The sequence below is a fragment of the Anomalospiza imberbis genome, chromosome 2 (assembly GCF_031753505.1).
Source record: "Anomalospiza imberbis isolate Cuckoo-Finch-1a 21T00152 chromosome 2, ASM3175350v1, whole genome shotgun sequence".
Classification (NCBI taxonomy): Eukaryota; Metazoa; Chordata; class Aves; order Passeriformes; family Viduidae; genus Anomalospiza; species Anomalospiza imberbis.
Genome location: NC_089682.1, coordinates 51,703,178 through 51,719,962, shown reverse-complemented (window position 1 = coordinate 51,719,962; position 16,785 = coordinate 51,703,178). Strand labels below are relative to the sequence as shown.

Below are 16,785 nucleotides of genomic sequence, written 5' to 3'. Positions count from 1 at the left end.
AACAATGTAACGTGCTACTATGGTAAATTCAATTCAAGCCACCGACTGAAAGGAAGTAAGTACTGAGTGTTGTCTTTTTTTTCCCCTTCATTTTCTAAAATATGTCTTGTGCAAATGCTAGTGCTTGTGAGATCCACTTCCTTAACTGCTCTTTGCCCATTTGCTTTTCATCTATAAAGCAGGTGGCACATCTATCAATGCTGGCAACATAAACTTTCCTCACATGCCTGCTTTTATTGCTCAGCTTTGACCTAAAGCAACTACCTCTTGACTTTTTGCTGAGATTTGCCAACAAGGGTCCCACTTGTGTGTTTTACATTAATATCCATCAACTGAGAGTTCAACTAAGATCACCTACTTAATTTAAAAAGGAGTACTAGGAAACATCTGAACCCTTTTTTTGTTGTTGTTGTTGCTGCTATTCTTTAAGGCAAGCTGAAAGAGAATTTCTGGTCTCCAAGCTACGTAAAGACTTTTGTGCTGTTACTGTGCATTCACTGGAACTCCCTGCGTGGTGGGAAGAATGGAAGGGCAGAACAGAGGTGAGTTATGTGCCGGCATAAGCAGACTTGACTGCTAGATTCCTTTAGTGGTAAATTGATGAGCTTTGGTTTGTGTGTCCCTGGGGCTGTGCCACCTTTCATTCTGTCCCTTTGAAAACTATGTTGAGTGAGAGGCAAAGTAAGCATCTCCATTCCAGAAAGTATGTATTACATACATGTGTTGTTGCTTCATTTAGTAAGAGTGGGTTTTGTTAGAAACTTGTTTTCCTCTCCAGAATTTTCTGTTGCAAAAATGATCAAATGCTTTGGTTGGAGTTCCCTATGCAAATCCAGAGTATGCTACTGTCAACCTCTTACTTTCAGAGTGAAGAAAGCAGCAGTATGTTGGTCTGGAAAGAGTGGTTGATTTTTTAGTTAGCAGGAAACATATGCTGCAGATGTTTCAAAGTTCTGGCTTTTAATATACCTTTGATATCTACTATGTCAAGCTGTTAGTTTTGCCTCATTCTCCCTTTAATGGGATAGGTTTTATGTATCATATATGCTGCCATGATAGATTCCTAGGAAATGAAGTAAACTGGCATAGCTGATCCAGGAGTTTGTGATTTTTAGTGCTGTGGATATTTTTTTTAAACAAAAACTCCTTCTTAAGTTTGCAGTACATTTTTTTTTTTCATCTCAGCGTTATTTCAAAGTGACCACATAAATTGTATGACCTGTTTCTCCAGTTGTGTAACCAGGTTACATAGGCCCTATCCTACAGCAAGGGAAAAGAAGTAGTTAGGTTCTTTTTCTATTTTGTTTTGTGGTGCAGTTTTTGTTAGTTTTGCTTTATTGTGTTTTTTTTTTTTTGAAGGCTAGAGTGTTGTTTTTGGTACCATTTACTTCTTACTTACAAATGTGGAGTTCTCAGAAGCTGACATTTTGAAGTGTTACACTTCAGGATTGCCAAGTATATTTGTGCTAACTTCCCAGATGTCTCTAAAATGAGTGTAATGAGCACACACACCATTTGTCTTGAAGAGGTAGAAAAAGCAAGGTGTGCATAAGATGCAGAACAGAAGGATGCCCTAGCTGTGCAGAATTATGAATGGCATAGCTGCTAGAATGCTTCCCAAATCCAAAGTTTCTTACCTACCATGCAGTCCATATTATTTTTGAGTGCCCTCATGTTGAACTCAGTGTGGTTGTTGATGAGACCCCAATAAAGAATGATGTCCACAGACGTGCACAGACACCACAGTCATCAGTTCACCACAGGCTCACAGCACTGGGAATAGAACTTCAGACCTTCGCCTCCGCAAACACAGCTGCTCATCTGGCCTGGCCTTTGTAGCCAGCAGAGGGAACTGATAAACACTCTCATAGGGCTGCTTTATGTGTTTTTTATAACCAAGAGAGGCCACTGATTCTCACTCCATTCTGAAAAGGGTCCGTGTAATGTCACCCCTGAACAGTTTCATCTGCCATTCATAAGCGACAAACTTATATTTATCTTGCTTTTGCCATAAAATATGGACTTGCATGAAGTTTTAATTACCTAAAGATGTCCCAAGACTTCATAGTGGTATTAACTCCCTGCAGTGCAATTATGAGACATTAAATTCATTATACATCAAGACAATTACAGAAACACATCCAACATTTCAGGAGTGCAGGGAGAGCAAGTATAATTGTTTACTGATGACTATAGGGAATAGGCATAGTTATTGCTCAAGACCCACAGAAAGGCCTGAGAACCAGGAGTCATTATCTTTTTGAACATATATAGAGACCCACAACTTTTTCTGGGATTTCTGTTTGCAGAGGGAAAGCCACAAAAAAGGCAACAACAGTTACACAAAACTCTAGAAAGTGTAAGTGGCAAAAATAAAGAACTTTTGTACAGTTAAGTACAGCTGTTTGCTGTTTTTTTTAACAGGCAGAACACACCACCTCTAATGTTTTTGTCTTGTCTTGTTCCTCACTACATTACCTCCATTGAACCATTGCTCTTTTAGGAATATGACGTTAGTATAAATTAAAAATTATCTCCCTGTAGAAGGAAGGAACCCACAGCTTACAATAACTGGAAGGCAAAAGAAGTAAGGGAAAGTATAGGGATATATTTAAGCTTAAGAGATAAAACTTAATCTTACCTCCCCCGAGATATATAGCAAGAGACAGAATAAGTGGGCAGAAAATTCTGCCATGCAGATATGCACATAGATATATATAAAAATTGTCTTCCGTGGCAGATAGTGAGATGACCATTAATGGCTCCTTTTCTAGTCCTCCAGTTACCTCACACATGTTCACTACTTTATGAACAATGCATGTTTAGCAGTAATTTTTAAGTTAAAAGAGTAAGAAACAAGGCCTCATTGCTAGGGTAATAACTCTGGAAAGTGAGCACTGGAATATATTGGGTGAGGTGTGTTTTTTTGTTTGGTTTGTTTTGGTTTTGTTTTGTTGGTTTTGAGGGTTTTTTTGAAATGCAGTATTTGCAAGGCCGCAGGAGCAATTATGAATCTGTACCCTCATCAATTAACTTAAGGGCTAAAAACTAGAGGGATAGAACAAAGCTGGTGGTTGGGGCTTTGGTTTGTGTTTGTTTGTTTGCTTGTTTGTTTGTTTTAATGGGTATGAAATCATATCCTATATGTTTATAGAAGGGGCACATGATAGTGAATGTAGAAAAGAAAGGAAGATGAATATTAATGTCCCCTACAAGATAATTTCAATAATTTTGCTTAAGCCCTATGAGCTTCTCTTTGAGCTCTTTACTGCTGCTGAGTTACCAAGACTGAGCTCTTACAGTCAGATGCTGCCCATCCTTTCTGGGCCATGGCAGTGGATCTCTGCTTCCTCAGCCTGCGAAGACTGGGCTGGTCTCCTTTAAGCACAGAGTGTAAGAAAGAGATGAGCATTTGCTTATTTATTTAATTGTTTATTTACACTCTCCAAGAATGATTTATTTGTAAATCCTGTTAAGGGGTTTGTAAAGGGTTTCACAGGAAGTTTGAAAGTGTTATGAGTAAATTACCTCTCTTAAGATTTGTCACTGGAACTCTCCCTAAAGAGTTCCAGGGCTGCTGGAAGAGTTTAGGGCTGCTGTTCAGCCCTAAAGACTCATGCAAAGACAGAGAAGCTACAAAGGGGTGAACTTTATAAGGCTGAATACAAAATGAAGTATGGGATTAGTGCTGGCCTGGAAACCAGAGGAGCTAAATCTGACATTCTACCATGAATTTTCACTGTGACCTTGAGTAAAATATTTTATATATTTAGTGACAGCAGGGCCAGAGGAAAACATAATCTCTCCCTACAGAGAGGTGTGAAAATAAATTCCTGAAGGTAAGAATTTCTCCCAAGCAGTGGTAGTGGCAGAACTATGCATAGATAAGCAGACAATGATATGTTTATCCTCTGTTTCTATGTATCTAGTCTAGCACTTTAGACAGCACTGGGAGTTACACTAGTGGCTCAAGCAGATATTACTGCCCTAAATAAACACCTAAAAAACCTAAGCATAACTGCCAGGAGAAGTGGCTTAGCATCCCTGCTTAACACTTAACTGGTCTTTGGCTGAAAAAACTAATATAGTCTCTTTGCCTTTATTATCTTTAAATGTTATGATCATTATTCAAAAAATCTGAATTCCTTGCTTTCCCAGCGATTCCCTTTATTCCCTTAATTCAGGTTGTAGCATTGCTTTACACAGTATTTTTATTTTAATATCAGTGTACTTTGATCTTGTAAAAAGGAGTTTCAGATGAGCACAGAGGTCAGTAAATGCATTCCTAGACCTCTGAGTTCTCTTGGAGACCTGGTGGGTGCAGTTTCCCTTCATCCCTTGCTGCAAACTGATGCTAAGCAGAATTATCTACTCAGCCTGAGAGAAACTGCTCAGAGGAGATTCTGATCTAAATTAGATGCATTCCTTTGAATAAAGTTTTCTTAATATGTCCTGCAATCCATTTTTCAAATGCCAAAACATTACATTTCACAGCAGGCTTTAATAAAATGTACTTTGCTACATATACATTTCCTGTGGCAAATGAATTTTTTTCCATGAAATTTACCTATTAAAAAATCTGATTTATCTGATAGAGTAAAATTCTGTATGAAAAAATGAGGCTTTACTGCCACACTGTAGACCTAATTTCTGTATGCACTGAACTTAAAATCACATATCTGTGTTTTACAACAGCGATGTTTTTGGAAAGGGGAGGTTTGCTATAAAAATCACGTTAACTAAGAAATAAAATTTTGTAGCTCAGAGTTAATGCCAGTTATGAGGAAAACCTCTCTCTTCCTGTCTTCTATGGGCAATTTATATTAATTACCTGGATGCAAAAATAGTTTTACTGTAAGTTTGCTATAGAAAGCACTGTACTTTGGTTTTTGAATAGTTCAATTTTTTTGGATTTTGGATTTTTGTTGTTTGGGGTTTTTTTAAAGATACTTATGTAATCTTGCAGGCAAATAGCTGAAGGCAGTGTTTTTCTTTCCCCACCAGTTAGAATAGATAACATATAAAATCAGAAAAAATCCTAGATACAGTATGCAGAAAAGGGTACTGGGAGCAGAGTTCTGCTGTTATAAATGCTATAGCTTAAAATATTGTGGCTAATGTGAGTACAGTTATATATGGACACAATTCTTTTCTAGAGAAGATTTTCTATTTGTGAAAGACCAAAAAAGACTCAGTTTAGAATTAGACATTAAGAAGAAAATATCACTATTTAACTGAAGATTGTATTTTGTATTTACAGACAGTGTTAACTGCTGCTTCTGGTAGTTCATGCTTTCCCTCCTCTCTAAGCACTGGAGAGAGGCATTGTAGGATTAGGATTTCTGTGATGGAATTTCTTTAAACAGGTGACTGTGTGTGTTAAAAGTGCACTGACTCAATCAATGTGAAAAACTGCTACTGGTCACTAATAGATTCATCTCTGTGAGGATGGACAGATGCATGGATGGGAATGCAAATATAGTTTTGAAACCACTTTTAAATGTTTTAACTGTTCAGTAGCTGTGTCTGAGGCTCTTAACTATTCCTTCCTCTAATGCCAGAAATGCCTGTGTAGGAAAACTGCCCAAAAATATAAACAAGCTGATCTAAAAGTTTCACAGAGACACAAGTTCTGTTCTTCCAAGATACAGAACTTTGCTTCTAAAATATCTACTTTAAGCATATTTGGTACAAGATAATGAATTCCATCAGTCTTATTACTCTGCTTCTGTGAGGACTCAAGTTCCATTACACCTTTTTTAAAGGCAATGAAACCTGTGAAGATGCATTTCAGTCCCAAGATTGTCTCAATCTGGCTGGTAAATAACATTAGCAATAAAACCCAGTTCCTTCCTTAAATTAACACTAAGCATTTTTTTTCCTCAAACAGAATTTAAAGAAGATTTACAGTGGGTTTTTTTTTTTTTTTTTTCATAACTTGACTGGACTGGGAGACTATTAAGAGGGATAATAAATGGTTATAATTGGTCTGGGTACACTAATCTCTTCAAAATCCATCAGAAAGGGAGAGAAGACCTTTTCCCAACCACAGTGTTTCCCAGCAAGATCTGTTTTTATTTCTCTCCTAAAACAACAGACTGTTACTAACTTAAATGTCAGATGACACTACATCTGAAAAAAAAAAAAAAAAAAAAAAAAAAAGGCGTGGGGGAGCCAGCACCACCCAGCAAGGCAGTGCTCGAGTTCACATTAAGACTTCCTCACAATAGCTGGTTAGAACAGAAACCTGAAGTAGCAGTAATCTTACCTTGAGTACACAAGATCCAAGGAGAGAAGATCACTGGCTCAAAACAGTGGAAGACTGAGAAAGTGCTCTGATCTGCTGCTGGTAGCATGCACTTGGCTTTTATGTGCAGGTGGGAGGAGCTGCTCCCTACGGTAGGTGGGCAGTGAGGATAGCAGGCAGACAGCCTTCAGAAGGCATTGTAGAGTAGGTTTTTGCTTTTTGGGGACAGAGAGAGGGAGGAAAAGCAAGCTGGATGGCATATACATGAAAAATAGTGTTGGATTTATTTGCTGGAATTTTTTTGTTTTGGTTTGGTTTTTTGTTTGTTTTTCCTGTAAATCTGTAGTTAACGAAAGATTTTCTACTGTATTTATTTTTATAAATCTGAATCTCTGAATTATTCCAGTTGCAGTTATAATACTTCAAGGTCTCACTTCATCTGTTGGAAGAATTTTTGTTGCAGTGGGATACTAATGCAAAGTCTTTATCAGAAAGGCCAGTGTTTCCCTTTCTGAAAAGTGATAGCTATGAAGAATCAGCTCCTTGATCTTTGGAGTTGTCTGTTTTCTCAAAGATTGAACTTCCTTTATATTCCAAACGTCTATAGATCTCAGCTCTGGAACCCTCCTAAGTTTCTGTTTTGCTGAGCTGCACAGCTTTTTCTTGACGCAGCTGTAACATGTTCCATCTACACACTGACTTTTTAGCAGTTTAGTTTAGAGCAGTTTTATTGTTCACTGTGTCTGAGTTCTAAACAATTTTCCCAACTGGTATTCTCAAAAGGCAAATGTAGCCAAAAAGACAAACCAGTAGGAATATGCATTCCTGGTGGTTTCTGTGTAAAATTATTCATTGTTCATTTTAACTCATTCATTACTTTCCACTCAGAAGAGTGGATGGCACAGATTCCAGACACTGGCTCCTGCAGGTGAAACAGTTGTACCCATCTCAAATACACTAATTCTCTATTTATGTATCTTCCTGAATGAGGTGTCTGGGCCTTTATTATTTTCCATAATACACGAGTAAAACCTCTGTCATATTGGAACATATAATGGGTGGAGAAAGCTGGAAAGATAGAACAGCAAGGGGAGAACAGTAGTGTGCAATTAAGGGAAAGTCTAGAGGTCCATCCTGACTTAAAATCTGGAAAGGACCAGGTAGAAAAAAGAATGAGTATCTTAGTAACAGAGTTAGGTTTATAGCAGAGCTTGTGGAGATGAGATATGATATCTACTTCTTTCGCAAAAGGGCCAAACTGATCACTGCTTAAGGAGTTATAAGATTTTTTTTAAAGAAAGCAGTACTGAGGGAATTGATCAGAACATAGTGAGTTGCATACAACTTTATTTAGTCTTGTCTTTTTACAAAAAGGTTTACAAATCAAGCACCCATCAGCTTGGATGACAGTGTTATGTGGCAAAAGAAGTTGCATAACCCTGGTTTTGTAGCCTCTGAGATCTGGAATTGTCAAGCTGAAAAGGACTAGTTTAATTGCTAGTATTTCTCACAGGTATTGATTTGCTGTTGGCTAGGGCATTTCTACATTATTGCAACTAACTGGGAAAAGAGTTCATGTTATTTTGTTATTTCTGCAACGCTCAAAATATTTTTACAATTCTCATTAAGAAATGAGTTTCTGCTGTGAAGACTACAGTGAGCTTTTAGGAAGGCTACACAAAGCAATTATAACATGGGAATAGGGTACAACTTACTGCAATAAGTTTATGTAATTAGTTCAGTTGTGGCACCTGGTAATGGTTCAACTGACTAAATGATACACATAAAGTGGAATTCTACTCAGCTAGAATCTAAGCAATCAGATGATTTTGTACTTGGACAAACCTAGGTTGAGATTTTCAGAAATTCGAGTAAATAGGTACCCACGTCCTTATTTGATGATTAAACTGCTCTGCTGTCTCAAAATTGCTGAGCTTTCTGTAGGTCCCTTCTAAAATCAGTGGATACTTCTATAAACTCAATACCTTCAAGAAATCAAGTTTTGTTTTTTTTTTATTATCTTGGGAACAAAAGTTTGAATGTAAAGGACTAGCTCTATGTTGGTATATTTTTTGTTTGTTGTTTTAACTCCTGACCATAAGCTTCAGGTGCTAAGCACCACTTCAGTTCTCAGAAGTGAGTCAATACTCTTCCCTACTCTGCGGGTTGCATGCACTGATCACATGTCCTACTGTACTGCAGACTCAAGGATAGCCTTACCTTTTTATACTTCTAGAAGAGAATAATGAAAGTTTTTCTTTAGTTCCTTCCTTCGGGGAATCTTAAAGCACTTTACAAGTTTTAAATACCAACGTATAACATGGTATAGACCATGTAAAGTATTAGAGCTGTATTAATGATTATTAAAGCACCATCATGATGAAACTATATGGAAGATTATCTGATGAGGTTACAACATTATGCAAAGACTTCACAGATTTATTAATTCCCTGAATTGAAAGGGACTCACAAGGATCATCAAAGACCAACTCCTGTCTCTGCATAGGGCACTACAAGAATCACACCCTGTGCCCGAGAGTGTTGTCTACACACTCCCTGACCTCTGTCAGGCTTAGTGCTGTGACCACTCCTCTGGGGAGCCTGTTCCAGTGTCCAACCACCTTCTGGATGAAGAAACTTTTCCCGATATCCAACCTAAACCTCCCCTGACACAACTTCAGGCCTTTCCCTTGGGTCCTGTCACTGGTCAGCACAGAGAAGAGACCAGTTCCTTTCCCTGCGCATCTACTTGTGAGAAAACTCCCCTCAGTCTTCTCCAGGCTAGACAGACCAAGTGACCTCAGCCACTCCTCATACAGCTTCCCCTCAAGGCCCTTCACCATCTTCATTACACTCCCCTGGAAGCTCTCTCACAAGTTTATATCATTCTTATATTGTGGCACCCAAAACTGCCCCCAGCCCTGGAGGTGAGGTTGCCCCAGCTCAGAGCACAGCAGGACAATCCCCTCCCCTGCCCGGCTGTGACGCTGGGCCTGATGGCCCCAGGACGGGGTTGGCCCTCCTGGCTCCAGGGCACTGCTGGCTCAGGTTCAACTGTCCATCGACCAGGACCCCCCCGGTCCCTTTCCAAAGGGCTGCTTTCCAGCCTCTTGTTCCCCAATCTGTATACTCACCCATGGTTGCCCTGTCCCGAGACCTGTGGGTTTCTGGTCACTGCAACACTTATCTTCCCTAATGAGACTTTTAGTAGATGAAACTTTACCAAAATATCTGTGGGAAACTTGAATTAGGTCATCATACGATCAACTTGATTTCAGGGCACACTGCCAGGCTGGACAGTAAATTAAATGGGGATACATCGGCAGGATAGGTTGTCATGTTATTATGACCCAGAGTGATGTCCAAACTTTCAGTTTCCATCTGCCTTTTAAAAATAAGGGTACTTTTTCAGTAAGGCCCTCCAGCGCTCTAGCCGTCTTACTCCATTCTTGCCTCAAAATATCTAGATTGGTTTGCTATGAGCTTGAAAGGATTGTTTGAGGCAACCTGTCCTTTCCAAAATCTGTACCAGGTACTTGCTCTACTTGAGGGGGGGGCTATACACACAGTGCAGAACAGAACTGCTAGTAAGGGAATCAATTTAATGAAGTTCTCAAACTTGGATAGATGGTTCATCACACTTTTGGGAACAATGCACATTTTCTTTTCAATGAGTCTTCTGTAAATTTGTTTAGTAGTAGAGTCTTCTATTAAATTAAATTAGTTCTGGCATACAAAGTGTATGGCAAAGAGCAATTATTAACAGAGGTGGCATCATCTTTAAGAGACAGGTTAAAACTATAGCTGTACAACTGACATGCTTTTCACACTAGGTCTTTCAAAAAGAGAGAAGCCAAAATTCCTACATTTGTTCCATAAAGGAATTGATTACCCCCAGTTTGCCCTGAATGTGACAAAGCTAAAATAATGTGACCTAATGTTGGTAGTGGAAAGAATAACCATGGATAGATTGGGAGGTTGAACTTCTGGAAATAAATGACCATTTATGTAGCATCACAGCAGTAGCTCGGGTAGGTGGCTACTTGCTGTTTGGCAATATTATCAAAGAAGGAGAGTCCCCAGACAGCTGGATAGCATGGTGGTGACAGAAGATTAGCTATCAAGGTAAAGGTGTCAATGTTGTTTTTAAATACAACCCAAAAAGTATTAGAAGGAGACCTCCTAACATAAAGTGGGATAACACAGGCAATAGCAGCCTTGTAAGGTAAAAGTTAACACTTCCAAATTTCAGCAATAAATGTAAAAAAATTATGATTCAGGAAAGAGGAAAACATTTCAGGGTTTTGTTTTCATGGTTGTTAATATAAAAATATTCTGAACAGCCTACAGATAAATTTCTGTTACCCTATGCAACCCTCATGTTAATATATTCTTCTTTTCATCTTATTTGACTGTATAACTGTAGAACCACAGACACCAGCAATGTCTCCATTTCACCAGTGGTATATTTTATTAACCTGTGGTTTCAGGCAATATTCTGTCTTCTGTCATGCTTCCCATCATTGTACGTTTTATTCAAAGTCTTTCCAGCAAATTTGCCTTTTAAAGAATTAAATGTGACAGTATTGCAGTTTTTATGGAGTATTGTTGGCTGGTGGTTTTTTTTTTTTTAATAGTAGATTCATAAACTTAGAGGGGAGAGTAATCTCAAAGTTTTTCCTGCATGATACTGAGAATCTGTCTGATATTGTCTTTCACATTTGTTTCTGTAGATTAGTGCCAGTGGGATGGTCTGGCTACAAAACCACTGTATGCCATCCAGTGTAGGATACAAAATCAGGACAAATTTTGAAATGCAGATCTTGCATTGTAGGTGAGCATACACCCAGGGCCTTACTGCGTGTGAAGGACGCACATGTCTACCTCAAACAATGTTTACTGCAGTATTACAAGGTTAATTCTTTAGCACATCACCTGATAGAGGCAGAATTGAAAAAAGAAAGAGAAAAGAATTGATACAGACTGTACTGTAGCTGTAACTAATGCTATTTTGTATGTCTTGACTGTGCTGATTCTGTTACACCCACCAGTGAAAAGGGAATGCAGTCCGAAGCTGTTAGTATCAAATCAGTCAATCCAGTCTACACATGCATAATTTATCTCCTATATTTACTGAATTCCTTTTTCTGTGTGTCAGCTCTGGAATTTCCACTGAGATTCTCTAGCTGATGTTGATGCTTGCCATACCAAAATGGAAAAAAAGATAATATATTTTTTTAATGGAGCAACTCTTTGCAGTGTTAACTTAAAGACTGGCAGTTTTTCTTGAAGGTGAGCATACAGCATTAGCCCAATTGAAAATATAAAATCTGTGAGCCCACTGACTGGGGAAGCAATTCTGGGGAAGCTAAAACTGGGAGTCTTGCTAGACAGCAAACTGAATGTGAGCCAGTAGTAGTTTGTGGCAGCAAAGAAGGACATTATCTTGGACTGTAATCACAGGAGCACAGCCAGTAGCTTGGGAAAGTGATTATCTCCCTCTACTCAGCACTTACTAGGCCATATTTAGAAGATCGTGTCCAGCATTGAGCCTCCTGGTGCAAGAAGGATGCCAGGGAACTGCATTGGAGTAAGCAGGGAACCACTGACATTATCTCCAGGGCTGCTACCCCTGCCCTTGGAGATCAGGCTGCAGGAGCGGGGCTGGTCCAGCCTGGCAGCAGTCAGGTTTGGGGTTTGTCAAACAGCTGCCTCCAGTACCTAAGGGGAGGTTCTTAAGAAAGTGGAGACGGGCTCCATGGTGGTGGAAGGACAACTGAGAGCAGGCCTAAGTTGAAAAAAAGGAGGTTGTGTCTGGATATAAGGAAAAGCTTCTTCCCTTCAAAAGCAGTCAGGCAGTGGAACTGGTTTTTGGTGATGCTGTGCAGCCTCCATCCTTGGAGGCTTTCAATAGCCAAGAGGATGAACCTAGAGAAGTGTGTTCTGACTTCATGGCTGACCCTTCTTGAAGCAAGAATTGATTCAATTTAAGATCTTCTAATATTCCTAATTATGCTGTATTCCTATGTCATTGTACAAAAATACTGAGTTTCCATTCAGGTGATATTATACAGGAGTTCAGATTAGATGGGTGTCAGTTCATCTGCATTTCAGAGATTGGGACATTGGCCCAGATGATGATCAAAGCTGATAAAATGTCCCTATATTCAAACCTAGTGTTTGTCCATTTCTGAGAAGCAACCAAGATAAAACATGGAAGTCATAACCTTTTAACACATGATTGAGGATTTAATAAAACTTGTGCTCAGTTCCACCAGAATGTGCTTGGTGGCAGTGTTACGCATTTTGTGTGTGCATTTTGAATATTTTTCTTTTAAATAAGCTTCCTGAAATTTTATTAATGAAGCCAAGTGTCACACATTTTGTCTGTAAGATATGTATATTCTTTGAAAACTTTCTGCCAAAAGATTGTATAGGGTTTTTAAAAATTATTTTAAAAGATAATTTGTGCTGCTCTGTTTCAAATGAAATATAGCATCCTTGGGAAAATAAATTTATGATCAAAGGAAATACTTGGCCCAGTGACACTGAAGTTAAAAAAGGAATGAAACAGAACCTGAGTAAAATGTTCATGTTTTCTAATCCATCTCTACTGCATGGGTCTTATGCCTTATCTCACAGATATTGCTCACTTCCTAACTACACAATTAATCAGTTTTGAAATAATAGACTATTTTGATATCCTGGTTACATCATTAATAAATTATTTTCCCTTCTGCACAAAAAAAACAAAGTGCTGTATAGAGACAGAATTATATTTTTCATCTTCATTAATGTTCAAACTGCCTAATATTATGAGAAAAATCACTAAACCATAGGAATTTGATTCCAAACATCAAAACATTTTTTTTTCTTTAGGACTGGGGAAAACATAGCTCTATTGCATATTTAGTCTTGGCAGAAGTAGGTATTTTCTTTAAATTGCATAAAATTTTACTGCTGGGGGACACACAGTATTTTTTATTCTAACTCCTGAGAATGTGGTATGAAGGAAGCAGGGCAGCTTCTGCTCACAGTTTTACTGTGGAAAAATAGGAGCTTGAGCAGAGACATGGTTGGCAGTGCTCACATATTTTGGTAGAGTTGCTTTTCAATCCTTCATTCTATTTCAATCTTCTAACTTTGCTGTAATAGACCAGAGCATGACCTATGGAGTGTTTAGCAAAGAGCCTGTCAACTCAGTGCCATTTGCAGACCTTTCATCAGTTCCATTATTTTTATTATATATTAAGTTGCAATAAGTTAAGTTGCAAGTTACTGATTTTGGTTCACAGTTCAGTGTTTCTATTGCTCCCTTTTAGTGTAGACATTAACCAATATTTACCTGTTCCCAAGAACCATAGGCTGGCTAAGTTCATGGAAGTGAAGGAGCAACACAGGGTTTTTTCCCTCTAGTTTAGTCTTCTTCCTGCCCTCCCCTGCCCTCCTATATTTTTAAGAACAAAGTACTTTAGTGAGCTTGTGAAAGAGCAGTCAATTATGGAAACAAATCCTCTGAGTTCATCTTAGCATGATGATGAAGAAGACATGAGTGCTCTGTCCAGCTTGTGTCTGATGTTTGAAAGCATTGCTACTGGGCAGCAGCTACAGCAAAAGAAGTTCTGATGTGGAGGAAAAGTTTGTCTGACATTGTTGTTGAGCACATACAACACTCAAGAAATTTGCTTGCCACCATGTTCACCAGGAGGAGAAAAGGAGTAAAAAAAAAATGCTTAATGACACATCAGCATTTCTGTATGCATTCCCAAACTGATACTTTGTTCTATTTTTTTGCCATGACACTTCATCTGGAAAGAAACTCTTCTTGTGACCATTCAACACATTACCTTAAAACAATTAATAGAAAACATGTATTCTGGACAAAGGCCTTTTCCTAACTCTAGAAATTCAGACAACTCTTTAAGTTCATAACAATTTCTTTGGTTTGTCTCATTTTGCATAATTGATACATTGTCATACTTTTCATATAGGTGGAGGAGTTAGATCAGTGTTTACTGTTTTTATTTAATCTATCCAAAGCCTTAAGTAGTCTTTATTAATGCATTCAGTAATGCTAGATCAATAATAGAAGAGTTAGTTCACCACTTACTTAACTAAGACCTTTTCATTTAAGGTGATACTAGTAAGCTTGTTTTTCACTTGTGTTTTTCTCTTTGAGAGACTTCAGTGGCAACCTAGAAACCAACCTGCAGAAAGGATTTTCCAGTATTCCTCATCTCCAATCTCCCTTTGGCTGACATATTAAGAGGAACATCAATAAAAGGAAAGAACATTTTATGTTCTTTCACAGAATTTTTCTCCTAGTGCAGACCAGTTATATTATTGTCAGGCAGGTGAGGCATCCATAATTATCTTATCTTTTTAATAACAGTGTGCTTCCACTGCCAGAGAAGGAGAGTAATGTGTCTAGTACAGACCCTGCATTCTCCTCTGGGAGATATGAAGACTTACGCTATTCTAACAATGTGGCTCTTCTGCACTAGAATACTTTTAGACTCTTTATCAAACTGCTTATAGTCCCATCTCCATGTCTGAACTCAGTGTTACAACCTTTTAAAAGTATAGAGAACTTGACATTGTTTTATTTCTGTGAGTGCTCTGTTCAAGGTTGTTTATTTTACAAAAGAACAGGAACTCTTCTAGCATCTGTCATTCATGCACTTGCAACAAGAAAAGGCAGGCTGAACTACTGAAGCTTTAACTCTCAGCATAGCATGTTATGTGAAAGCCTTTCTACTCCATCCAAATGCAAGGCTCATATTTTAAAGCATTTATTTCTATTTATGTTGGACTGGATGGAATGAACAAGTGTTACTTTTTCTCAGACAGTTCAATGTTTGTATGTTACTGTTAACATTTGAATAAGCTTTAAGCCAAAATCGTTTTGTCCCACAGACATCAGATGAAGTTTATGGGAATTAAAGAAGCTTTTTATTTGTATATTTTTGGGTGGGGTTTTGTGTGTTTTGTTCTGATTTTCTAAACTAATGGAGTCAGTTCTCTGTAGCTCCATTAGGCTTCCCAGCAACAATTCTAGAGTAATTCCTCCCAGACATGTTCAGAAATGAACTGGGTGTACACAGATGAGTATAGAAGGAAGTAGTTTGTTTGGCAAGTCAGCTGCTGCTTGACAACTCTGCATATTCTTACCATGCAGCAAAACTGAGGCAGCTCTGAACAAAGAACCACTCAGGGAAGAAAAATTTGGTGTAAAATGCTGTCAAACATGCTGTACCCCTATGTCTGTGCCATGGTTTATCACAATTTTGCATGATAAAATGTTGTCTAATCAGATATACATTCCAGAGAAACTCTGGGGGTAAATCCTTGTTCACTTCTTGGTTTGGATAGTCATCAGAAGTCAGAGATGCTGGAAATCAAGTTTCTCATAGGATTCTTTCTACTTTTCTGGTGTTGGAGGAAATACCATGACTGCATTCTTTCTCAGGCTGTTAATGATGAGTAGTTTTGGATGAGGAGGGCATTGCTATATGCACTTGGTTAATGATTTGGAACTATCAGCTGGTTTTCTCCATAATTTTTCTTTAATAACATTTTTATATTAATTTGTTTGCTTAGTATTATGGAAGAAAGAAAATCACAACATGTACTGAGCTCTTCTTCTGTTGGCATCTCAGAAGGTAAGGTGCACAGCTAGAAGAATACAGAATCACAGAATGGCTTCAGTTTGAAAAGACTTCTACGATCATCATTACCCCATGCACTGCCTAGCCCACCACTAAAATATTTGCCCAGGTGCCACATCTACACATCTTTTAAATACCCCCAGGGATGGGAACTCAGCATTTTCCCTGGGCAGCCTGTACCAGGGCTTTACAATCCTTTCCATGAATGTTTTTTTTCCTAATAACCAATCTAAACACATTTAAGGCCATTTCCTTTTATCCTATCACTAGTTATCTGAGGGAAGAAACCGACCCCTACCTCACTTCACCTTCTTTTCAGGTACTTGTAGAGAGTGATAAGGTGCCCCCCTGAGCCTCCTATTCTCCAGGCTAAACACCCCCAGCTCCCTCAGCCACTCCTCATAAGACTTGTGCTCCAGACCCTTCCTCACCTTCATTGTCCTTCTGTGGACAAGCTTCAGCACCTCAGTGTCTTCCCTGAACTTAGGGACCCAGAACTGGACACAGGACACAAGGCAGCCTCACCAGTGCCAAGTACAGGGGACAATCCCTGCCCTGGTCCTGCTGGCCACACTTTTGCTGGTACAGGCCAGGATGTCATTGACCTTCGTGGCCACCTGAGCACACAGTGGCTCACATTCAGCTGCTGTCAGCCAGCCCCCCAGGTCCTTTTCTGCCAGGCAGTTTTCCAGCCACTCTTCCCCCAGCCCGTGGTGCTGCCTGGGGTTGTTGTGACCCCAGTGCAGGACTTGGCACTTGACCTTGTTGAACTTCATGCAATTGGCCTCAGCCCATCAATCCAGCCTGTCCAAATCCCTCTGCAGAGCATAATCCTCCAGTAGATCAACACTCACCAACTTGTTGTTGTCT

General features: G+C 38.9%; 1 protein-coding gene across 2 annotated transcripts in view; it reads right to left on the bottom strand.

The window, feature by feature from the left end:
• The window catches only part of COL8A1 (collagen type VIII alpha 1 chain), an 87,889-nt gene extending 81,355 nt beyond the window's left edge, over nt 1-6,534 (bottom strand). Inside the window, exon 1 of one of the 2 annotated variants that reach the window (XM_068180987.1) lies at nt 6,269-6,534. The gene's annotated coding sequence lies outside the window, so the exon portion shown is untranslated. The remainder of the gene's footprint in view (nt 1-6,268) is intronic. The other variant, XM_068180988.1, reaches the window with a different exon arrangement.
• Between the last annotated feature and the right edge of the window lie 10,251 nt (nt 6,535-16,785).